At 42.6% G+C, this 25,698-nt stretch overlaps 1 protein-coding gene across 1 annotated transcript in view; it reads left to right on the top strand.

Moving 5' to 3' along the window:
• Nucleotides 1–25,698, top strand: part of LOC129834279 (xylosyl- and glucuronyltransferase LARGE2s-like) — a 224,494-nt gene that overhangs the window by 86,307 nt on the left and 112,489 nt on the right. The window contains exon 2 of the mRNA XM_055899127.1: nucleotides 12,230–12,299. The gene's annotated coding sequence lies outside the window, so the exon portion shown is untranslated. The remainder of the gene's footprint in view (nucleotides 1–12,229; nucleotides 12,300–25,698) is intronic.

The following is a 25,698-nucleotide window of genomic DNA, read 5'->3' as shown; positions in this document are numbered from 1 at the left end:
TGAAGGATCTGTAACAATGGCCCTTCATAAATACCAATTAAATTGCCTTTTTTGGTTGCTCTGACTGTGACACAGTAAGAGGGTAAGTCTCCGATCATTAGCGGGTAACAAGAGGGAGCGGATGAGATGAGGCTATAGAGTTATTTTCTGTGGTTTTTAAATCGATCACTCAGAAGAAGTCTCTTTGATTTCACTGGTCTCAGTCGCTCGTGTCCTCTTGAATGTACACTGAACAAAAAATATAAACACAACATGTAAATGTTCATTACTCTACCAAAAGCCGTCTCCAACGTTGTTTTAGAGAATTTGGCAGTACATCAAACCGGACACACAACCGCAGACCATGTGTATGGTATCATGTGGGCTAGGGGTAGACTGATGTCAATGTTGTGAACAGACTGCCCCATGGTGGCAGTGGGGTTATAGTATGAGCAGCAATATGCTACGGACAATGAACTCAATTGCATTTTAATGATGGCTATTTGAATGCACAGAGATACCATGATGAGATCCTGAGGCCCATTGTTGTGCCATCACCTCATGTTCAGCATGATAATGCACGGCCCCATGTAATGCACCGTCCCAATTCCTGGAAGCTGAAAATGTCAGAGTTCTTCCATGGCCTGTATATTCACCAGACATGTCACCCATTGAGCAGTTTGGGATGCTCTGGATCGACATGTACGAAAGCGGGTATAGTTTTTGCCAATATTCAACAACTTTGCAAAGCCATCGAAGAGGAGTGGATCAACATTTCACAGGCCACAATCAACTCTATGCAAAGGAGATGTGTCACGCTGCATGAGGCAAATGGTGGTCACACCAGATACTGACTGGTTTTCTGTTCCATGTCCCTACCTTTAAGCTATCTGTGACTAACAGATCAAATCAAATGTGATTTGTCACATGCTCCGAATAAATTTTTTACTAATTTCTACATTGTAGAATAATAGTGAAGACATCAAACCAATCAAATAACACATATGGAATCATGGAGGAACCAAAAAAATTGTTAATCAAAATATATTTTATATTTGAGATTCTTCAAATAGCCAACATTTGCCTTAATGACAGCTTTGCACACTCTTGGCATTCTCTCAACAAGCTTCATGAGGTAGTCACCTGGAATGCATTTCAATTAAGGTGTGTCTTGTTTAAAGTTCATTTGTGGAATTTCTTTCCTTCTTAATGCGTTTGAGCCAATCAGTTGTGTTGTGACAAGGTAGGTGTGGTTTAGAGAAAATAGCCCTATTTGGTAAAAGACCAAGTTCATATTATGGCAAGAACAGCTCAAATAAGCAAGGAGAAATGACAGTCCATCATTACTTTAATACATGAAGGTCAGTCAATATGGAAAATGTCAAGAACTTTTCTTCTTGTAAGTAAACTTGTAAGTAAATACATTACAATACAATACTCAGGGGTGTGAATACTTATGTAAATTAGATTTTTTCGTTTTTTCATTTTCAATACATTTCTTACAATTTCTAACATGTTTTCACTTTGTCATGATGGGGTACTGTGTGTAGGGTGAGGGAAAAAAACATTGATTTCATTCTGAAATCAGGCTGTAACAACAAAATGTGGAAGAAACCAAACGGTATGAATACTTCCTGAAGGCACTGTAAATTGTAGTAAATTTGACTAAATGACTCACTCAAAATGTACCAAGTATAATATATTATCTAAAATGTGACCAGAAGACAATACTTAGCCTGTTAAAGCTGGTGGCGCTGTTGTCACTATTTATGGTAATCGTGTAATTTTTGAAACGGCTTCCTACAAAATTCTTGATCGTACAATATGCATATTATTATTATTATTGGATAGAAAACAGTCTATAGTTTCTATAGGAGTTGAAATTTTGTCTCTAAGTGGAACAGAACCCATTCTACAGCAATTTCCCTGACATGGAGTCAGATTTCAGAAATTTTGGCCACTGTTCTGGAGTCAGTTTTAAAGCCAATGTTATTCCTATGAGTATACGGACACTGCTTACGTCTTACCCTGGATGCCTTTACGTGATGACAATTTGAATGGGGTCGATTGCGCAATCACAGGCACTATAAATTAAAAAACCCTGTAGCTAGTCACTCTTTTGCAGCTGCGTCATGCGCGTGGAGGACACCGACCCGCACCTGTTCCAAGCATTAGTGTTGGGAGTAATCTTTCTCCGGTCATGTTAAGACTCGTTATAGGAGTTAAAAACATCATAAGGTAGTTAATTTAAAGCGTTTTATAGCAATTTATATCCGTTTAGTGCGATTTTGGGACATTTATTTCTGAGACGCTGTGAATCTCTGGGCACGCTTCCAGTTCATCCCGAACGCAGTTGGCATTTCCACATGGCAAGAGGACAGCTTTCCACCAAAAGACGATTAGACCCAAGAAAGGATCCTTTGCCCAAGATACTGATGGAAGAACAGCTCAAAGTAGGACATTTTTATTATGATAAATCGTGTTTCTGTCGAAAAATGTTAGTGGCTTAGGACGCCATGTTTTTTGACGTAGCTTCGCTTGGCGCAAACTGTATTGAAAAGTAAGGATAATTTAAAAAATGTAATTCCGCGATTGTATTAAGAATTAAATTGTCTATCAATCGCTGTCCACCCTATATTTTTTAGTCACGTTTATGAGTATTTATGTATACGAGTAGATCACTGTCTAATATGGCGCACGGACATTTTCTCACCAGCTGGGCTACATTTCTCATTGTCTAACCATGATTTTGGTGGCTAAATATGCACATTTTCGAACAAACTGTATATGTATGTTGTAATGTGATGTTACAGGGGTGTCATCTGAAGAATTCTGAGAAGGTTAGTGAAAAAAATAATATATTTTGGCGATGTTTACGTTATCGCTCTCTTTGGCTAGAATCAATGCTGGGGTAATGTTTGCACATGTGCTATGCTAATATAACGATTTATTGTGTTTTCGCTGTAAGACACTTAGAAAATCTGAAATATTGTCTGTATTCACAGGATCTGTGTCTTTCGATTAGTGTATGCTGTGTATTTTTACGAAATGTTTGATGATTAGTAGTTAGGTAAACACGTTGCTCATTGTAATTATTCTAGTCCATTTGTGACGGTGGGTGCAATTGTAAACTATGCCAGCTACCTGAAATATGCACATTTTTCTAACAAAACCTATCCCATACCATAAATATGTTATCAGACTGTCATCTGATGAGTTTTTTTCTTGGTTAGGGGCTATAAATATCTTAGTTTAGCCGAATTGGTGATAGCTACTGGTGTTGGTGGACAAATAAAAGATGGTGGATTATGCTAATGTGTTTTTAGCTAATAGATTTACATCTTTACATATTGTGTCTTCCCTGTAAAACATTTTAAAAATCTGACATGTTGGCTGGATTCACAAGATCTGTGTCTTTCATTAGCTGTATTGGACTTTAATGTGTGAAAGTTAAATATTTTAAAAAAATAATTTTTTTGAATTTCGCGCTCTGCCTTTTCAGTGGAATGTGGGGGGGGAGTGCCGCTAGCGGCACCCTCATCCTAGACAGGTTAGGAAGCATTTCAAAACCCACACCAAGTAGCCTATTTGAATGACAGCGTATCTTACTTCTATTTACATTTTACATTTTAGTCATTTAGCAGACACTCTCATCCAGAGCGACTTACAGTAGAGTGCATACATTTTATTACATTTTACATACTGAGACAAGGATATCCCTACCGGCCAAACCCTCCCTAACCCGGACGACGCTATGCCAATCGAACCCAGAGACTCTGGTGGCGCAGCTAGCACTGCGATGCAGTGCCCTAGACCACTGCGCCACCCGGGAGGCACATTCTGTTACAATGTAAAAATGCAATCAACTCTTCATAGACGTTCAACATGTAGATAACCTCTCTCAATAAGATTTAGTACAGACCAGGTTTGAAACAAAATGTAGAAATAGCCGAGCAACGATTTAGTGAATGCAACAAGTATTAGAAAAGATGCAAAACACAACTACTGTTCAGAGAAAAATTTTGTTTCGTTTATTATACAACATGCCATGACATTTCTTGAAGCATTGCCCCATCCTGTAAAGTGGCACAAAATGTATTTTTTTTTTTACAATTCAGTAAATGCAATACGTATTAGATAAAGATTCAGAGCAAAGAAAATCCAAACGCTTATTGAGAGAGTTATCATATTGACAAAGATGTTTACTTCTGTAACAATGTAAAAATGCTAACTATTCAGAGACCTCTCTCAATAATATTTGGTACAGACTAGGCCTGATACAATGTAGAAATAGTAGCCTACTTTGACAGCAAATCAGTGAAAAGAGAAAACACAAAACACAGTTTTTAAAATGACACAATTTCCCTATAAGACTTGAAGGACAAATGTATATATCACACTGTAATGGTACATGGCACAGCCCCATCCTGCAAAGTGGCACAGAACACATAGAACACCCAAAGGAGGTTTCTACACATTTCCCAGTCTTAGCCCTGCGTCCACTCTGGATGCACGCCACACACTCTCTTGCGCCCCTCAAAACTTCACCGGGGAGTGGCCAGCTTTCAAATTATGAGTAACAGCTCGGGTCCACACCCCATGGTGCCACACAATTGGCACTCTGTTTCCTTCCACTGTAACCATTACAAAGTGAATGCACAAGCTGAAATTGGAATGCCTTCAGTGACCAGTACCTGTCGTTTCTGGGAAGGGGCCTTTGCAGGGTCCCCCACACTGGTCTACTGACACCACTGTCGTGTCGTGACTATCATTAATGCGATGGCTATTCATTGAAGAATTACATACCACATTCAATTATTACGAGATTAAATTAATCATATAACAATTAATTAAGTAGTAATCTGGGGCACCACGGGAAAATTTTGTTTAATGAGTTGCTGTTTCCCGAATTAACTCAAGAATAGGTCAGAATATCTCGATATCATAGCCGTCATCCATCAATCATTTGCTAATTGTTACCTTATCAGTCCCATTCTGAATGTCGCAAAATTCTTGGATATATGCACGAACCCTAGCATTAATGAGGAATCAGCGATCTACAAATGAACTTAGTTATTTGTTTACTAACTAACTACACAGAAATACATAAACACACACACCAGATATAGTATATATTGGTTACTAACATGATGCAATGAAAAGTCCCTAGTTGACTAACCCGATATGATGGCTTGTTATACAATGAAAGGGGGGGGGGGGTGGTGGCGGGAGAAGAAGAGACAAAGGAATTAAACTATCGTACATGCTGTTGAATAATACGCTCATTGAAAATATGGATATTTAGCACCCCAACCACCGCTCATTCGGATTTAGAAATGCAACACATATTTACGCTTGTATGTCCTTGTCATCTCTGTTGAAATCAACCGGTCCATCTATGGATAGTAATTTATCAGAAGTCGCTGGTTGTGTAAGTCTCTGGTTGTCCACCAGAGGTCACCATGTCCTTTGTAGTTGTAGTAGGTTGGTCTCGGCGTGTCTGTTAGAACTGGTCTTCCAGACGTACCAATGGTCGTTCGATAGGGAAATGTTCTTATTTCCTTGTCTTCGGTCAACTATTTTACATATACAGCTGCAGACTGTGAATGTGTAGTCTTTATCTTCTACACTCGTCGAGAGTTCCTGACCATTTGTGACGTTTTCAGCTCGCGCTGCACCTATACTGGTCTGGTAACCATTTGTGACGGTTCAACACCGTCCGCCTGCTTGGTCTGATAGAGACTTTCTTCTTCTCTGATGAAAGTTTCAGAGCTTCTAGCCATTCCGTACCGTTCAGCTCATGTTGTCGGTCACGCTGATCTAATGTAAAGTCTAACCATTTTACACATCCGGCTTACAGTCCGTGTACTGGTACCAATGTTTGATTATTCACTGTACAGTTAGAACCATTTAACATGCCAGTAGCAACCCGGCAATGTACTGGTCTGATGTGAATTTCAGTCATTTGTTTGGGGAGTCTCCCACATGCCTTTTGGTGAACACCAAACGTGTCTGCTTATTTCTTTCTTTAAGCAATGGCTTTTTTTGGCCACTCTTCCATAAAGCCCAGCTCTGTGGAGTGTACGGCTTAAAGTGGTCCTATGAACAGATTCTCCAATCTCCGCTGTGGAGCTTTGCAGCTCCTTCAGGGTTATCTTTGGTCTCTTTGTTGACTCTCTGATTAATGCCCTCCTTGCCTGGTCTGTGAGTTTTGGTGGGCAGCCCTCTCTTGGCAGGTTTGTTTTGGTGCCATATTCTTTACATTTTTTAATAATGAATTCAATGGTGCTCTGTGGGATGTTCAAAGTTTCCGATATTCTTTTCTAACCCAACCCTGATCTTTACTTCTCCACAACTTTGTCTCTGACCTGTTTGAAGAACTCCTTGGTCTTCATGGTGCTGCTTGCTTGGTGGTACCCCTTGCTTAGTGATGTTGCAGACTCTGGGGCCTTTCAGAACAGGTGTATTTATACTGAGATCATGTGACAGATCATGTGAGACTAAGATTGCACACAGGTGGACTTTATTTAGCTTATTATGTGACTTCTGAAAGTATTTGGTTGCACCAGATCTTATTTAGAGGCTTCATAGCACGCTCCACTTTTTCATTTTGAATTCTTTAACAATTAATTTTTTTCATTTCACTTCACCAATTTGGACTATTTTGTGTATGTCCATTACATGAAATCCAAATAATAATCCACTTAAATTACAGGTTGTAATGCAACAAAATTGTAAACATGCCAAGGGGGATGAATACTTTTGCAAGGCACTGTACATACACTATAATACAAAGGTATGTGGACACCCCTTCACACAGCCATGCAATCTCCATAGACAAACATTGGCAGTAGAATGGCCTTACTGAAGAGCTCAGTGACTTTCAACATCGCACTGTTAAAGGATGTCGCCTTTCCAACAAGTCAGTTCTTCAAATTTCTGCCCTGCTCTTGCTGCCCCGGTCAACTGTAAGTGCTGTTATTGTGAAGTGGAAACGTCTAGAAGCAACCACGGCTCAGACGCAAAATGGTGGACCGCCGAGTGCTATAGCACATAGATAAATTGTCTGTCCTCAGTTGCAACACTCACTACCGAGTTCCAAACTGCCTCTGGAAGAAATGTCAGCACATGGACTGTTCGTCGGGAGCTTCATGAAATGGGTTTCCATGGCCGAGCAGCCGCACACAAGCTTGAGATCACCATGTGCAATGCCAAACGTCGGCTGGAGTGGCATAAAGCTCGTCGCCGTTGGACTATGGAGCAGTGGAAATGCATTCTCAGGAGTGATGAATCACGCTTTACCATCTGACATGCCGACGGACAAATCTGGGTTTAGCGGATGCCAGGAGAACGCTACCTGTCCCAATGCATAGTGCCAACTGTAAAGTTAGGTAGATCAGGAATAATGGTCTGGGGCTGTTTTTCATGGTTCAGGCTAGGCTCCTTAGTTTCAGTGAATGGAAATCTTAATGCTACAGCATACAATGACATTCTAGACGTTTCTGTGCTGGCAACAGTTTGGGGAAGGCTCTTTCCTGTTTCAGCATGACAATGCCACAGTGCACAAAGTGAGGTCAATCAGAAATTGTTTGTTGAGATCGGTGTGGAAGAACTTGACTGGCCTGCCAGAGCCCTGACCTCAACCACATGGAACGCCTTTGGGCCTGGCTCGCAGACTGCAAGCCAGGCCTAATTGCCCAAGATCAGTGTCCAACCTCACTAATGTCCCCGCAGCAATGTTCCAACATCTAGTGGAAAGCCTGCCCAGAAGATTGGATGCTTTTATAGCAGCAAAAGCGGGACCAACTCCATATTAACGCCCATGATTTTGGAATGAGAAGTTCGATGAGCAGGTGTCCACACATATGTAGTGTACATAGGTAGCAATATGTGCGCAACCGCTTTGAGCAGCTATGTTTTTGCACAAAGTAAGCTGTGTGATACAAAGGTGAATGGTGAGACTTGGGACAGATGCACTCTAGTGGAAATGTAGACTCCCCACTCTGGTGTGCACTCCCTATTCCTTTTCCTCCTCCTTTCCCTCTCCATGTTCCTCTTCCTCTCCCTCCTCCTCTCCCTCTCCATGTTCCTCTTCCTCTCCATGTTCCTCTCCCTCCACTCTCCTCTTCACTCTCCTCTTCCTCTCTCCCTCCACTCTCATCTCGCTCCACTCCTCCCTCCTCCCTCCTCACGCCACATCTGTATCTTTCCAATCATCTCTAACTCTTCCTTCCTGCCTTCTTCTGCTGAGCCTGTACTCTCCACATCACTTCCCCCGCGTTCACTGACCTAGAGGACAAGAGTAACAAAGGGGGAGATAGTGAGAGAGGAATAGATAGGATACAATTGTGGTCAGGATCATAATCTCTCTCTCTCTCTGTCTCTTTCACTCACACACACGCTCTCTCTCTCTACCTTCCTCTCTTTATTTTTCTCAGTCATACACATGCTCTCTAATAATCACCTCCTAGGGGTTTCCAAAGTAAATTGTGTGTTACAGTTACAACACGTCTCCCATTACCCTCCTACACACACACACACACACATACATACGCCCGCACGCACACACACACGCGCACAGTATAATCATGTGATAACCCAGGAAGAGTAGCTGCTGCATGTGCAATAGCTGATGGGAATCCTAATAAACTCAACTAAATCATGATGCTATACAGCACTTTCAATCAATCAAATCCCATTACACACAAACACGTATATAGCATCATCATAACGCTATACAGCACTTTCATTCCATCAGTCAATCATCAATCAAAATGGCCAGATTGGTTTCTCAGTTCATTGAAAGAGCACACAAAAAGACATTCATAAATATGTTCATAGATGAACAGCAGGATTGAATTATAACCGTAAAGACTACATCGGGTACACACACTTCAAGACCTATGGTCAGAAGCTGGTTGTCTTTGTAGAGGAATGATCAAGTGCCAGGGTTTTGTTGCCTGACAGACAACTACAGAGTTAGACAATGTCAGCTGATTAGTTCCGAAACTAGGACAATTTTCAAATGAATAGCACCGGTAGAAACACGACAAAACAAACAACTTGTTAGCTGGCTATGTGAACAAATACCACTGCAACTCAATATCATTTGACTGCATGGGCTTCTACCATAACACGACAGCTAAGCAAGCTGTCAAATAATAGGAAAATGAGGCAACATACTAGCAAACAAGGCCAACAGATGAACACAAATTACTCTAATCTCTATTCCATGGCTAGTTAGCTGGTTGTCTGTATGGCTCACGTTAGGTAGTGAAAGTGGCAGCTTTCATGAGCTTTCGTGAGCGCAGCACACATTTAGCTAGCCTGACAGACAAACCTGACAGTTAACTAGCTAGTTAGCTGCTTTAGCTAGCTATAGCAAGCAGCTTGGGTCGTTTCAAGACAATGCCATGATAAAGTCATTTAGCCAAGACCATGGACGTATGTAGAATTTGTTTTTGCTTTCATTCCTTTTCGGTTCAGTTCCCTTGACACTTAGGAAGTGATAGAGCCATGAACAAAGTCCCCATACAGCAAATCACTTAGTGCCACAACCCCGCTTGTTTTGGAAAGAAATGTAATTATGTATTTTGAGAGTGTGTGTACGTTGCAAACATCTGCCTAAGTTACTGCCCAGATCTACCAGCCTGGACGGCCAGACGACAGGTCCGGAACGGCGATGCCCAACCCGGACATCCCCGGCCCATCCTTGGAGCGGCCAGAAGCTTGCAGAAATCCTTCCAGGGTAAACAACCAGGGGGGATAGCAACGGCAATCTCAAACCAGGACATCCTCTGGGCATTCTTGTGGTGGCTTGCAGAAATCCTCCGAGGGTAAACCACCAGAGGGGGACATCAATGGCGATCACCAACCGTATCTCCACTGCCCATCCTTGGAGCGGCTAGCAGCTTGCAGAAATCCTCCCAGGGTAATGGTATGAACTCTGAACTATTGATCACTCAAGAAGAAGTGAGTCCTAGATGACAGCCTAACTGACTGCAGCTGGAAAGGTAGCAAATCTAGTACGAGAACACTGATCGACGTGGACGATTCTCCGGAGTGAAATTAACCTCTCAGACCACGTGACCACACGACGACCCGGAAGATTCCACAAAGGACAGGGCAAACCAGAGCCTCACATCACCAGCTTCACGTTATTACAATGCATTGCTTTTCCGAATGAGCGATCATTAGTGGCATATGTATTTATGTGAGAATAGCTTCCCATAGAGACCCATGTTCCTTAGTTTCCTTAGTTTCCTTCCAAAACCCCTTCTCTTCTCTGAATCTATCGTGTTATAACCAAACTGTTTTTGTTTAGTCCACCAGGGACGGTATAATGACATTATGTATTGTATATTCTGTAATTGTTTAATTAGTTAGTAAATAAATAATTGAGCCAATTGGTGTATGGATGATTTATAGTAAAGGCTGAGTTTGTGCAGATAACCAACAATTTATGACGTTCAGATGAGACTGACGTAATAATAATATTTCATTAATAGAAGACTAATTGATCAGATATTAAAATACCTGAATACCTGAAAAATATTCGGAAAATTATAACTTTGGAATCTGAACATTTTCCGTGGTGCCCCGACTTCCTAGTTAATGATTAGTTATTTTTTTAAATTTTATTTTATCCCCTTTTCTCCCCAATTTTCGTGGTATCCAATCGCTAGTAATTACTATCTTGTCTCATCGCTACAACTCCCGTACGGGCTCGGGAGAGACGAAGGTCGAAAGTCATGCGTACTCCGAAGCACAACCCAACCAAGCCGCACTGCTTCTTTAACACAGCGCGCCTCCAACCCGGAAGCCAGCCGCACCAATGTGTCGGAGGAAACACCGTGCACCTGGCCCCCTTGGTTAGCACGCACTGCGCCCAGCCCGCCACAGGAGTCGCTGGAGCGCGATGAGACAAGGAAATCCCTACCGGCCAAACCCTCCCTTACCCGGACGACGCTAGCCCAATTGTGCGTCGCCCCACGGACCTCCCGGTCGCGGCCGGCTGCGACAGAGCCTGGGGGCGAACCCAGAGACTCTGGTGGCGCAGTTAGCACTGCGATGCAGTGCTCTAGACCACTGCGCCACCCGGGAGGCCGTTAATGATTAGTTCAATCACGTGATCAAATCAAGTGATTGATAAAATAACAGTCTTCACCTTTAATGATACTAAAGACACAACAACAGCAACACACACACAGAGACACACACACACACACACACACACACACACACACACACACACACACACACACGCACACACGCACACACGCACACACACACACACACACACACACACACACAGAGACGCTGACCTTTGAGAAAGACCTTGCATTACAGGAGTGAAGGGAAGATGAGTGGAAAGTTCCAATGGTTTTGTGTGTGTGTTGTTGGAATCGCAAAAGGAGTCTTGTCCTTGAGTGCTTTTTTGTGTTCTGGTGAAGCTGCTGTCGTTATGTAGTGTAGTTATGACTGAGGTTCATGTCCGTGCAAGCCTTAGCACAAAGAGGAGAAAGAACGTCCTCATCCAACCCTTACTCTCTGATGCTAGAAGCCTATGCAGGCTGTTAAAGTTATATGCACACAGACATTCAGTAAACACACTCCCACACTTCACCTCCATTGAAACTGCTCACATTTGCTCACAAATTCGTCTGCACATCGCATCCGACCATCACATCCAATGCCTTTATTAGGCCCTTTCTCCTCCTATCCCAGAATAATCCACTAGTGCTGCTCTAATGGGCATCCATAGGCACATACAGCCCAGCCCACAGTGCCCACACCATCAAGACACCAACTTTGATGTTTGTTCAAGCGTGTCACATCAAAAAGGTTCCCCTGCTGGGATTACTGGAGTAAGAAGATTAAGGTAATTGGGGGTTTCAGAGGTGGAACAGAAAGTTTCCCGTTCTAAGGTTCCCTGTCAAAGAGACGCTACGGGAGAGAACAGAACAGTATGTCTCTGAGAACACTAAAGTACTGTACAGTAGGTTTCAAGACATACACATAGAGTCAGTGCTCTGGGTATTTGGTGGGTTAGGGTTTTGATGTTGTTGTCATACATTTGTGTTTGGGGTTACGTGAATGAGCTGTTTATTCAAAAACTGGGATTGGTGTTAAGATAATTTTTTTCTCTTTACCTCAGGGAGCTTGTTTGGACACGTATATGTTATTATGTGCTCTGTGTTTGTGAGTGAGTAAATACTAGATAATGATTCATGTGTGTATGTTTTTACAGGCTGGAGCTGAAGCTACGGTGGGTGTGTAAGGGGTCTCCTCAGTAGAAGCACAGAGGCAGAAGCATAATGGTAAGACTGGGATGCCAATACATCACTCTGCTTTTCAACAGGTCTACAGAACAAACACAGCTCGATATAAATAAGTAGTGAGTGTGTGATTGGGTGCATGGTTATATTTAGTTCAGCGAGATAGAGAGGGAATGATAGGGAGAAAGAGGAGGAGAGAGACACACCTGAAAACCAGTGTGTGCTACCATTTTGTTTTTTGGAGGGACCGGCTGCCTCCGCTTTTGATTCCCTCAGGTGTGCGTGCGTGCTCGTGTGTGTGTGCTGTGTGTGTTTGCTCCTGTGTGTTCAGTCAAGTATGAAATGACTCTTTTAGTTACAATCTATTTTAACTTTATTGACCGTTCCATTGAACTAGTCTGAAATCAATCATTCTGAAAATCATTATGCCCAAACATGTTTGGTTAAAATGATTGATGGTTTATTTTAATTACATGCCATTTCATTCCACACTTAACTGTATGATCAAGCTAATTTCTGAGCTCTGTATCTTTTGTTGTCCTTGCTAGCACACTTTAATAAAAAGCTTAGTCACGTACATGTTTGTGTGTGTCTACACATCAGTCGATGCTGCAATAATCTCGTTCCCAGACACTTCGCCTAAATGTGCGGAAGGTCTATTGGTACACAAACTTGACCTTCGTTAGGATACAACCTCACGTAGCAGGCATAAGAGAAACGCCACATTCTGGTCTTAACGAGATTTTTGTTTTTAAATGTTGGGGGAGGTTCTCCTCTGCACTGTTCAACCAATCCACTAAATGTGGAGGAGGAGTTAAGATGGAGTGTCGCCTTGTTAACGTCCGAAAGCTGAAGTCACGTCAAAGGCGCTCTCTTCCGTTTCCCCTGAAAACCGGAACATCAAGGTTGTTGATGACCCCGCTACGGCTAGGATACAAGGCGCATTACTCAATTGCTTAATCGGCTTAATCTACCAACCAATCACCTCCCGCAACACCTACCCCCACATGTCTAGGGCACCTCTTACGTGCAGCAGCAGCAGCTGAGCTGTCTCGATACTGCAATGACTCGGCGCAGAACAGGCAGTTGCTGCTTCATTAAAACGTGTTAATTGTGATCAAACGATGTTACTACTGTAGCTAGCTAACTAGCTAGCTAGGCTATTGAAGGAACATTGCATTTAGTGTTGCACTAGCTGCTTGCCGTCTCTGTCGTTTCATAAGAAGTGGCCAGGGTCAGTCATTGCTTCGTCCCGCAACGAGCCATTGTTTACAGACAGATGGATCGTTGTTGAAACTTCCGTAGACTGGTGTCCTTGATCAACCAAATCTAAACTATTCGGTATCAAATAATAACGTTTCCAATCGGACAAATTGTAATTATGTTTGTAGTTGCTAGGTAACGCGCAGAGATTCGTGGGAAGATGCTGCCCACGGAACGCGTTCACTGAAATGAAGTGGTGATAAAACTTTACTCAGTAGGTCACTCCAATAAAATGATATGGTCACTCCCACTAAGGCCATTAACCTGGGGGACGAGGTTAATGCTACAGTACCTTTCTGTTATTATACAAACAGAAGCTCAGTCTGTTGCTATGATGCATCTAGCTCCATGCTTGGACAAGCACATCGGCTAGATTCAATTCACACTATTATGAGTGCAGTTCAGACGCAGTGAGTCATCCATAGTCCGCCTTGCTTGTCTCATCAGTAATTCAGCCATTTCATCAGATGCGAGTTGAAGCCACTGCACCTTTCGGTTATGATCTAAATAAGGTGCAGTTCACTGTTAGAACATTAGGTTCGTGCTCCCAATGGCGGTGGTAAGAGTTGAAGGAAGGCTTGACAAATGTATTTTTTTTCCTCTGAGGCTCTGACACCTTTTAGAGTCTCTTTCACTTGGCTAGTGATGGATTCTGGGTTCTGACTCCTAAACTTGGAATAGTGTTAATTACCAGGTAACCTATTGAAATATTGAGTGCTATGGTTTAGATCAGGGGTGGGCAACTCCAGTCCTCGAGGGCCTGATTGGTGTCACACTTTTTCTCCGTCCCTAGCAAACACAGCTGATTAAACAAATTGCATTCTAAACTGAAGATCATGATTAGGTGATTATTGGAGTCAGGTGTGTTAGCTGGGGCCCTGGGGCAAAACTGTGACACCAATCAGGCCCCTGAGGACTGGTATTGCCCACACCTGGTTTAGAGGGTCGACACCAGAAGTTAATGGTTATCGGTAGGAGGAATGTATATGGTAGAGGCAATTAAGCTTGGAATGTACTGAGCGCATAGCAGACGACCACATGTTGTGATAATCTCCACCCGGCACAGCCAGAAGAGGACTGGCCACCCCTCATAGCCTGGTTCCTCTCTAGGTTTCTTCCTAGGTTTTGGCCTTTCTAGGGAGTTTTTCCTAGCCACCGTGTTTCTACACCTGCTTTGCTTGCTGTTTGGGGTTTTAGTCTGGGTTTCTGTACAGCACTTTGATATATCAGCTGATGTAAGAAGGGCTATATAAATCAATTTGATTTGATTTGATTTTGGCAGTCACTGATAAGGGTGGAGAGCTGTGGATAAGTGAGGAAGGTGTGTCGAGGTCAGGTCAGGTCACCTTAAGGGAGAAGGAACAGTTTGTGGCCCGTATCACTTAACTTCCTTCCTAGTAATAAAGATGTAATGTTTAGAGAGAAGGAGGAGACTCCACCCAATTTGGGGTATATATACTCAGTGATGTAAAGTACTTAAGTAAAAATACTTTAAAATACTATTTAAGTTGTTTTTTGGGGTATCTGTACTTTACTTTGCTATTTATATTTTTACAACTTTTACTTTTCTTTGCTATGTTCCAAAAGAAAATAATGTACTTTTTACTCCCTGACACCCAAAAGTGCTTGTTACATTTTGACAGGAAAATTGTTCAATTCATGCACTTATCAAGAGAACATCCCTGGTCATCCCTACTGCCTCTGATCTGGCAAACTCACTAAACACTAATGCTTCATTTGTAAATTAATATCTGAGTGTTAGAGTGTGCCCCTGACTATCCGTAAATAAAAAATTGAATACAAATTGTGCCGTCTGGTTTGCATAATATAAGGAATTTGAAATTGTTAATACTTTTACTTTTGATACGTACAGTTTTTTTACAATCGCTAGGGCCCATTTCTCAATACTTAGGTCACTTTTTCAAAACTCTTCACACAATGAGCACAACAGCAGTTTATGTGGGCTAAACTGTGGATCGTTTTTCATTGCTTTGACACAAAATGCATTCAATGACTACATCTTTCAAGTTTCATTAAAAAAAAATCTCACTCAGACACAACCACCACCAAAACTCTATGTACATACAGGCAAATTTGCACGTAACACAAAATAACATAACACAAAATTGAATAAGACAGCAATTTCCTAAATTTCTACAGTAATACCATATTTAAATATATTCCAAATCTAAAAAATGAAGTACTATAAAAAAGAATTTGACCAACCACAGCTGAATTCCCATTGTAGCTGAACACCTATCCAGGTGTTACTCTTTCGATTTCATTACCATCTATACAAAAGGGGACATCTTGGGAATAATGCTGTACTTTAATGTAAACATGGACCCAGCCAGAGAGAGTAGTGGCTGACAGAGGAGAAAAGTGGCTGGGAGAGGGAGAGGAGTATGTATGTGTGGTGGAAGAATACTGAGAGGAAGATCAAGAGCTGTAGTCTCAGATGAGATTAGGCCTACGATAATTGATCATGTAATAAATGGTGGTCTATCAATGAGAGAGGCTGGTCTGAGAGTGCAGCCCAATCTGCAACGCTCAACAGTGGCATCTATTGTGAGAAATTTCCTGCAAAACGACAGGCAAGATGTGCATTCTGCAAGGGCATCTGACTGAACTGCACATTACAGAAGAAAATTGGGCAAAGCCTCCTCCAAACCCACTTGTGTGTAATTGTTTTTGTATTTCTGCTTAGGACCCAACGGTTACCTCCCACAGGCCGGAGAGGTAGGATTTTCACTGCTGTTCAGGAAACTGCAATCGTTGATATGGTCATCAGAAACAATGGCATAAAACTCAAAGAGATTCAGGACAGAGTGTTGGTAGACAACAATACATTTGGAACTAACCTCCAGACGAGCTTCAATGCCATACAACTCTCCTTTCGTGGCCTCCAATTGCTCTTAAATACAAGTAAAACTAAATGCATGCTCTTCAACCGATCGCTGCCTGCACCTGCTCGCCCGTCCAGCATCACTACTCTGGACGGCTCTGACTTAGAATACGTGGACAACTACAAATACCTAGGTGTCTGGCTAGAGTGTAAAGTCTCCTTCCAGACTCATATTAAACATCTCCAATCCAAAATTAAATCTAGAATTGGCATCCTATATCGCAACAAAGCATCCTTCACTCATGCTGCCAAACATACCCTCGTAAAACTGACCATCCTACCGATCCTCGACTTCGGTGATGTCATCTATAAAATAGCCTCCAACACTCTACTCAACGAACTGGATGCAGTCTATCACAGTGCCATCCGTTTTGTCACCAAAACCCCATACACTACCCACCATTGCGACCTGTATGCTCTCGTTGGTTGGCCTTCGCTTCACACTCGTCGCCAAACCCACTGGCTACAGGTTATCTACAAGTCTCTGCTAGGTAAAGCCCCACCTTATCTCAGCTCACTGGTCAACATAGCAGCACCCACCTGTAGCACGCGCTCCAGCAGGTATATCTCACTGGTCACCCCCAAAGCCAATTCCTCCTTTGGCCGCCTCTCCTTCCAGTTCTCTGCTGCCAATGACTGGAACGAACTGCAAAAATCTCTGAAGCTGGAAACACATCTCCCTCACTAGCTTTAAGCACCAGCCGTCAGAGCAGCTCACAGATTACTGCACCTGTACATAGCCCATCTATAATTTAGCCCAAACAACTACCCCTTCCCCTACTGTATTTATTTATTTATTTTGCTCCTTTGCACCCCACTATTCTATTTCTAATTTGCACATTCTTCCACTGCAAATCTACCATTCCAGTGTTTTACTTGCTATATTGTATTTACTTCGCCACCATGGCCTTTTTTTGCCTTAACCTCCCTTATCTCACCTCATTTGCTCACATTGTATATAGACTTATTTTTCTACTGTATTATCGACTGTATGTTTTGTTTATTCCATGTGTAACTCTGTGTTGTTGTATGTGTCGAATTGCTATGCTTTATCTTTGCCAAGTCGCAGTTGCAAATGAGAACTTGTTCTCAACTAGCCTACCTGGTTAAATAAGGTGAAATTTAAAATGTAAAAATGTAAAAAATGTAAGCGTAACAACTTTTTCTAGAGTCCTGAAACAAGAGAGGAACGCTGAACGAGTCAAGCTACTCAGGAACCAATATGTCCAGGTAAGATGACTATAAAATACAGAACTGGTTTTGAACAAAACCAAACAGGGCAGAGGCATACAATGGCATGTTTTTAGGTATAATGTAAACTACCGTAATATAATAACTCTTATGTTGCCTTGTGGATTTATTTTAGAGAGTCATGGAGATTGAAGCAAGGCAAACACCCCACATATTCATCTTTGTGGATGAGGCTGGTTTCAACTTGGCCAAAACACAGCGGCGAGGAAGGAATGGGAAATGGGAAAAGAGCCAAAGTGGATGTCCCGGGCCAGAGGAGTGCCAACATCACAATGTCTGCAGCAATATCCTCTGATGGATTTCTGTTACACAAACCCGCTAATTGGGCCATACAACACCGAGCGTCTCATTTAGTTCCTGGAGGACCTCTATGGAAGGGTTGTGCCAGGTGAGGAAAGGGTTACAGTGAGGCGAAATCGGCCAACGTTTGTAATTGTATGGGACAATGTGGCATTTCAGTCACAGAGTGGTTTGCAGCCCATCCCAGGATGGTGTCACTTTTCCTCCCACCTTACTCTCCATTCTTCAACTGCATAGAGGAATTATTTTCCTCATGGAGGTGGAAGGTTTATGACCACCATCGACATGATCAAATGCCCCTCCTGGACACAATGAATGCTGGATGCCTGGACATATCTGCAGAAGATTGCCAGGGATGGACCAGGCATGCCAAAAGATTCTTTCCTAGGTGTATTGCAAAAGATGACATAAGATGTGATGTGGATGAGAACCTGTGGCCAAATGCAGAAGACAGGGTTGACTAGCATTGCTACTGTATCTGAATCGGTAGATGGTATATACACAAATTCTTGTATGTTGGAATCACTTAATGCCAAAAAATGACATAAATCATATTGAACCATATTGCATCATGTCTGATTCATTCCTGTAACATATACTGCAGTGAATTCTAAACAGTGGAGAGGTGCCATTCTTGTTTTGTCAAGACATTTTACAAAATAAAACATTGTGTAATGCTACCTGTTGTAGGTCATTGTTTTAGGCCATTGTTTTATGAGCGACAAAGTGTGCTTGTTGACAACATTTGCTAGTGTTCTGGAAGAATGAGTTGATTTGAGACATGTATGAAGTGTTTTGGTCATTTTAGTCCATTTTGGATGTGAAAATAACTGCTGTGCCAAGCTGAAAGTTGGTTAGGAGAACTGTGTGAAGAGTTTTGAAAAAGTGACCTAAATATTGAGAAATGGGTCCTAGCGATTCAAAAAAAAGTATATTTCAGCAATTCCATTTACTTTTGATACTTAACACCAAGTACTTTCAGACGTTTATTCAAGTAGTATTTTACTAGGTGACCTTGACTTTTACTCGAGTCCTTTTCTTTTAAGGTATCTTTACTTTTACTCAAGCATGACATTTGAGTATTTTTTCCACCACTGTATATACTACCACTGGTGGAAATAAGTCTTTGTCTTATGCAGCTGTATCTACCCAATGGGTGAATAAACTTGGATTGAGCTTTATTAAACATCCGTGAGTTTTAATAGGTTTGTTTACATCCTAACACTAGGTATTCACATCCTTGTTGCCGCTACGCTTATAAGTGCACAAATACAATATTCACATTCTGATTAGCTATACTGTATGTTTGTAATATACACACCAATAGATTTAATGACCCACTTAGCAGCTGACAAACTGTCAAAGCTTTTCCTAGCCTTTGATGGTAATTGTGTCCATGTTAGCGTTTGTACGTGCGTGCGTGTCTACGTGCGTATTATTTCGCGTATAGATGTGTATTTGTATACAGTTATGTGCACATGCATGTGTGTGTGTGTGTGTGTGTGTGTGTGTGTGTGTGTGTGTGTGTGCGTGCGTGTGCGTGCGCGTGCGCGTGCGTGTGTTTGTGTGAATCCTCTGGTGTCTATCCTCTAGTGTCCCCATTATCACTTCTACATCTACATACCGTACTTATGTAGGATTTTCATTTCAGCCAGGGTTGATATCGCGCTCTGCAGACTGGCAGGTTATTGTCCGAGCTAAGGCTGGCTGATTCCAGGGGAAAAAGGTGAGGACAGCTAGCCGTGGCTAACAAAGACTAGTAGCTAGTTAGCTGGCTAGCTCCTGATGGAAGTTCCAGTTATAAGGAATAAAAAGATCCGTACCACATTGGGTGAGGCGGGTTGCAGGAAAGTATATTTAGTTCGTAGATAGAAGTGAGATTAAGATATATATGAAAAAGACCGGCTATTTGCAAAGGATAAGACATGGGATAAGACAAAGACAGATATATACATCCTACTGCCCTGCCATCTTGGATTCCAAATGTAACGTGGATTTGGAGTGTGAGTGTGATTGTGTGTGTGTGTGATTGTTTGTGTGTGTGTGCGTGTGTGTGTGTGTGCGTGTGTGCGAGCATGAATGTGTGTATTTGTGCTTGTGTGTGTTGTGAAATTTTATGTTATGAAGGAAAAGTCTTGAAAATGTTAATCTTGTCTTTAGTGTCTTAAACAATCCTTGCTTCCTGCCTGTGCCTGGTAGAGATATGACCTTCCCCTCAGGACCATTTGGCAGAATGCCCAGAATATGTTCTATAAATTACGATAGGAGACGGTGCCAGACACATGCCAGAACCAACCCTATGAACTATGCCTATGTAACGTGTCTGTAACCAGTATGTAAGGGAACTGACAGGACTGCCCCGTTAGAGCTCCTGACAGACGTTCACTATGATGCATCAAGTTTGTTGGAACCTCTCCAGTTAACTGATAATAAACAATGATTTATTTAAGATTGACGTTCACTGTCCCTGTGTAAGCAGTTCTACAACAGTGTGTTGCATTGTGCACGTGTGTGGGTTCTGAAGGAGAAATTTCAGAAACTCAGCAACCCATTAATTACATAAGCAAACATCAGACAGGCAAATAAGCACATTAACATCAACTATATTGAGTAATAGGCACTCGGACTGTCCTATTATGACTGTGTCAGTGTACTGTGTACCAGTGTTACTTGGGAAAAAAGGATTTCCTGGGACCCATATGACAGTTTGTTAACCCTGCCACTTTCAGTCATTTCTGCTAGAGTACCCTCTCTCTCCATCTCCCAGTCTAGACCACAATAAGCTTTGTGTCCACTTCATTTCACCCTGCCTGCTGTGTAGACATAATCACTGTTTCCTTTTTTGCCTTATTCCTCTTGCTAGGGGCTAATGAGGCGATTTACCTGCCTGATGTCAGTGGCTCTCCGAATTTTCATTAGGACGCTCAACATCAGCTTCCATGTAGCATTTCTTCACTAGAATGGCTGTTTGCTATTCTCTCAGGGTTTCCTACTTGTGTTCCGAGATATGGTGATGAGGACAGGGCCTTGAATCAGCCTACAGTGCTACCAAAACCAACAATCTGTATAAAAGACCAACTGAAGCCGATGACTATGTGGTCTGCCTCACGAAAGTAAATGTCGGGGGAAACACTTCCCCCTGGATGAGACAGAGCGGGAGAAACACAACAGTAGTAGGAGACAGTAATAGCTGTGCTGAGTTAGTTTAGCCCCTCTGTCTCTCTCAGGACGATAAGGCTATATAGAAACGAATCCCTCTCCAATTTCCCGGGAAAATAAAGGAAAGAAAGAAAAAACGAAAGCTGTGCAGCTCTCTCTAACTTGAGAGGAAGTTTTCTGGTCGGGGAGTTATCATAGAAACGGAGCGTGAAGATAACCGGAACTCCCTCCAGAGGGATCAGAGAGGGGATGGAGAGAGAGAGAGAGAAAGACATAGAGACTCAGAGACAGGGAATGAATGAATGAAAGAAGGATATTTTCCAAGAGGGATGGAGGAAAGACAGAGGAGGAAACAGAACAGAAGCAGAGAGAGCGAAAGAAAGGTTCAATGAAAATGATAGCAGCATGTCAGAATGCCCTCTTAGAATATCCATCCTCTCTGATACACATCATGGAACACATTATATTAGCCATGTTTCACCCCTGGTGTGTGTGTGTTGAATAGAGGGAGATTGAGCGTACAGAAGCAACCTCCTTATCCAAAAAGCTAGGCTGCCCACGACAGCTGAAACAGAACAGTACCTAGCCAATTACTTTGCCCTAGTTTTTATCAGGCCCGCAATCTGGAGGCCGTGTATTGCAAGCCTGTGCACGTGGCCAAGACTGCCAAATATCAGCGCCACCATCTTGGACCTACACCCGAGGCTGTGCAAGCATACCACGAGGGGCTGGTATTTCAGCAGCTTCTCGGGCAAAGGCATGCTCCATGTTGCCGTCGAATGAGCAGGCCACTTCCAAGATGAGCAGCTCCCCCTGGCCTCCCCCAGAAAAACAATATCTGGTGTGTTTGGCACACAGGAAAAAACATCATCATCAACATCAAACTAGATTCCCCTTACACAAGAATGTTTAAACGTGTGCTGTTGGTGAGACTGCTTGTAGCATGTCAGCATGCCGGATTGCCTTTCAGGCCTCTTAGGAGATCCTTCCTCTCTGGTACCCACCATGGAACACATTACATTAGCCATGTTTCAACCCTGGTGTGTGTGTGTGTTGAATAGAGGGAGATTGAGCAGCCAGCAGGGCAGAGAAATGCCTATGAACTGTGTGTGTGTGCGTGTGTGCATGCGTGCGTGCGTGCGTGCGTGCATGAGTGGTTGCTTGCGTGCTTGTGCACGCCTTGTGTGAGTGATTGAACTGATGGTAATTTGTCCTCTGCTGTTTCTCCTGTAATTCTCTCTGTGATAAGCTGTATACCTCACACACACACACATACCACTCCCTTAATGGACACTGCCATCAAAAACAACACCCACTAAAGACTCTATGAATGCCTATAAACAAATCCCATACCCAGTGAATGGCAGTACTGCTGGCTGACTACAAAGGAGGGCACACAGATAGAGAGAGCGAGAGAGCTGGTGTGTTTTTTAAAATTGTATTTGTATTTTTTTATTTAAACTTAATATAAAAAGGTTCAGCCACACCCATTGCTGACAGGTGTATGAAATCGAGCACACTGCCATGCAATCTCCATACGCAAACAGTGGCAGTAGAATTGCCTTACTGAAGAGCTCAGTGACTTTCAGGAGGAATAATGGTCTGGGGCTGTTTTTCATGGTTCGGGCTTCGGCCCCTTAGTTCCGGTGAGGGGAAATCTTAACGCTACGGCGTATAATGACATTCTAGACGATTCTGTGCTTCCATCTTTGTGGCAACATTTTGAGGAAGGCCCTTTCCTGTTTCAGCATGACAGTGCCCATGTGCACAAAGCGAGGTCCATACAGAATTGGTTTGTCGAGATCGGTGTGTAAGAACTTGACCGGCCTGCACAGAGCCCTGTCCTCAACCCCATCGAACACCTTTGGGATGAATTGGAACACCGACTGAGAGCCAGGCCTAATCGCCCAACATCAGTGCCCTACCTCCCTAATGTTGTTGTGGCTGAATGGAAGCAAGTCCCCCAGCAATGTTCCAACATCTAGTCGAAAGCCTTTCCAGAAGAATGTAGGCTGTTATATCAGCAAAGGGGGGGGGGGACCAACTCCATATTAATGCCCATGATTTTGAAATGAGATGTTCAACGAGCAGGTGTCCACACACTTTTGATCATGTAGTGTATCTTAAAAGACAATTCCGCCACTTTATGACCAGTTAAAAGGAGATGATTCCGATGATTGAGGACTACAGGAAAAAGATGACCGGGCACGCCCCCATTCTCATCGACAGGGCTGCAGTGGAGCAGCTTGAGAGCTTTTAATTACTTGTTACTTTTATTTCTTATTCTTATCCGTATTTTTTTTAAACTGCATTGTTGGTTAGGGGCTCGTAAGTAAGCATTTCACTGTAAGGTCTACACGTTGTATTCGGCGCATGTGACTAATAACATTTGATTTGATTTATTATGCTGCTAGTATATATACACTACTGTTTTGATGTTTTATCATGATTGTTAGTCATACTGGACAGTTCCTATTTTTTGTCATTTTGAAGCTTCTGTATTTCCGTCGTCTATTGCATACTATGATTCCAAGGGTGAATTTCGTCTCCCATGATGCAATGCACTGTACAGTTAGCCTGCAGTTAGCTTAGCTAGATGGTTATCAGACTAAGCTTAGTCTAAATATAGTGCTTATTATGTCATAAGTTATGAGTGCATTTTACAACAGTCTAAACAAAATGTAGGCCTGTTAGAAGAACACAACATATATTATGAAATTTACAGGCAAATTATTGCGTAATCCTAGTCTCTCAGCCTGTATCTTTGGTGCTAACGTTAGCAATGCTAGCTAGCTAAAACTGCTGCATTTGAAATAAAGTGTTTTCAATGATAACAGACAAGTACAGCCTCACCGACTGTCCAGACAACCATCCAACAACACTGGACACCTATTGTAACGAATAAAAGTATTACGTTTATAAGTAATTCAATACAAAATATAGGCTGTTATGAAAGGGCACAATGGCTTCCGGAGCTGTAACTTTGCTGTATTACAATAGTGGAAACAAAGACTGTTCTCAGAGCAGATCTGGCGGGTTTTGACTCGCAGAAGCAACTTTTTTTTTACTGGGATGACAGGGCAGCTAAGGTGAACAGTTATACGAGTGTGAGTGGCATACTCTTGTTCTGTAATACAAAGTCTGCAACAATAACAGAGGATGGACCTGCTACAACTCCAATAACTATTCACTTCCTTAAGTAGGGGTGCAGCTCTAACTCTCTCGCTCTCTCTCTATCTCTTTATCAGTGCCCGAATTCTTATCTGCTCCCATCCATTTCTCTACACTCATCCTCCCCCCGGTTTATCTCCTCTCACTATCCCCAATCAATCACCTCCATATCTTTTCTCCATTTTCCAATATCATCTATCCAATTTACCCCCCCACCCCTCTCACCATTTTATCCTTCTCTCCTCTCTTTCTACATCTTTTTGCCATGACCTGTGTGTGAGATGGGTCCTACTTGGGGTATAAAGATGCATCCCACTTCCTCTCTCAGTCCCTCTCTGCCCTTTCTAACCCCTCTCGCTTTCCCTTTCTGTCCCCTCCTTCCCTCTACCCACTCTTTCCTTCATCTGTCTCCTTCCCTCTCCCTCTCACTCTCTCTCTCTCTGTCCTCTGCCTCCCTCTCCTCAGTTCCTCCCCTTCTCTCCCCACTGTTTGCCCCTGTGCAGTGTGGTCTTCTAGCGTCTGTGTGGAGTTTTATTGGAGGTAGATTAAACGGGTGGAGCTGTAACGGAGATGCCTCTTTACTGCAGGAGTATGAATCTCCATCTACCTCCATCTACCCATGGTTTTCTGAGGTCCAACGCGCACATACACATGCACGCACCAGTGGCGAACCGCGACTATTGGAGCTAGGGCCTCAGTTGCGGAAAAAGATCTGACGTCATACATATAGATAGGGAACTCGGATGCCTGTGTTTCCAGAGCATGACTTGAGACCTTTCTTTTACAGACCTATGTAGGAGAAGCAATTCTTTGATGACAGAGTCAAACGGTCCTAAGCCACGCCTCGGCTGTGGCTCACAGAAGCAGCACACGTACACAACGGTTGCAAATATTGATAGCAGGAACCACGTTAGAAGAAAATGCGGGTGCGTCGTTTCAACGAAACATTTGCCAAAACAAACAGTCACTCAAATAGCGGCGGAATGAATTCAACCACACAAGTACTCACTTTGTTTCAAGACCACGGACAGTGGTTCTCTCTTCAGCATGCAACAATAAAAAAAAATGCGCCGCAAGACGAAATGTCATGTACCCAGTACGTCCATTTGCAACTTCATTACCTTTGTTTCTACCACAACAACCAGTGATCTAAAGTGGAAATAATATTTTACACATTGTATTCAAAATGATATGAACGAGATAGCTACAAAAAGCAAGCTCTAGATGAAAACAAGAAGTCATCATTATGATTATCATTTCAAAACAAAGCCCATTCTCCTGTCCTTCTTTATGAAATGGGCAATGACAGGTTCATGTAGCTTGTCTTTTGATTTTAAAACCGAAATAAGTTATTTTTCGATTGAGATCAAAGCCAGGGCGGACGGTCGGGCC

This window comes from Salvelinus fontinalis, chromosome 35 (genome assembly GCF_029448725.1).
Source record: "Salvelinus fontinalis isolate EN_2023a chromosome 35, ASM2944872v1, whole genome shotgun sequence".
NCBI classification, from domain to species: Eukaryota; Metazoa; Chordata; class Actinopteri; order Salmoniformes; family Salmonidae; genus Salvelinus; species Salvelinus fontinalis.
The sequence above is the reverse complement of the archived record's forward strand: the minus strand, read 5'-3'. Positions and strand labels throughout refer to the sequence as shown.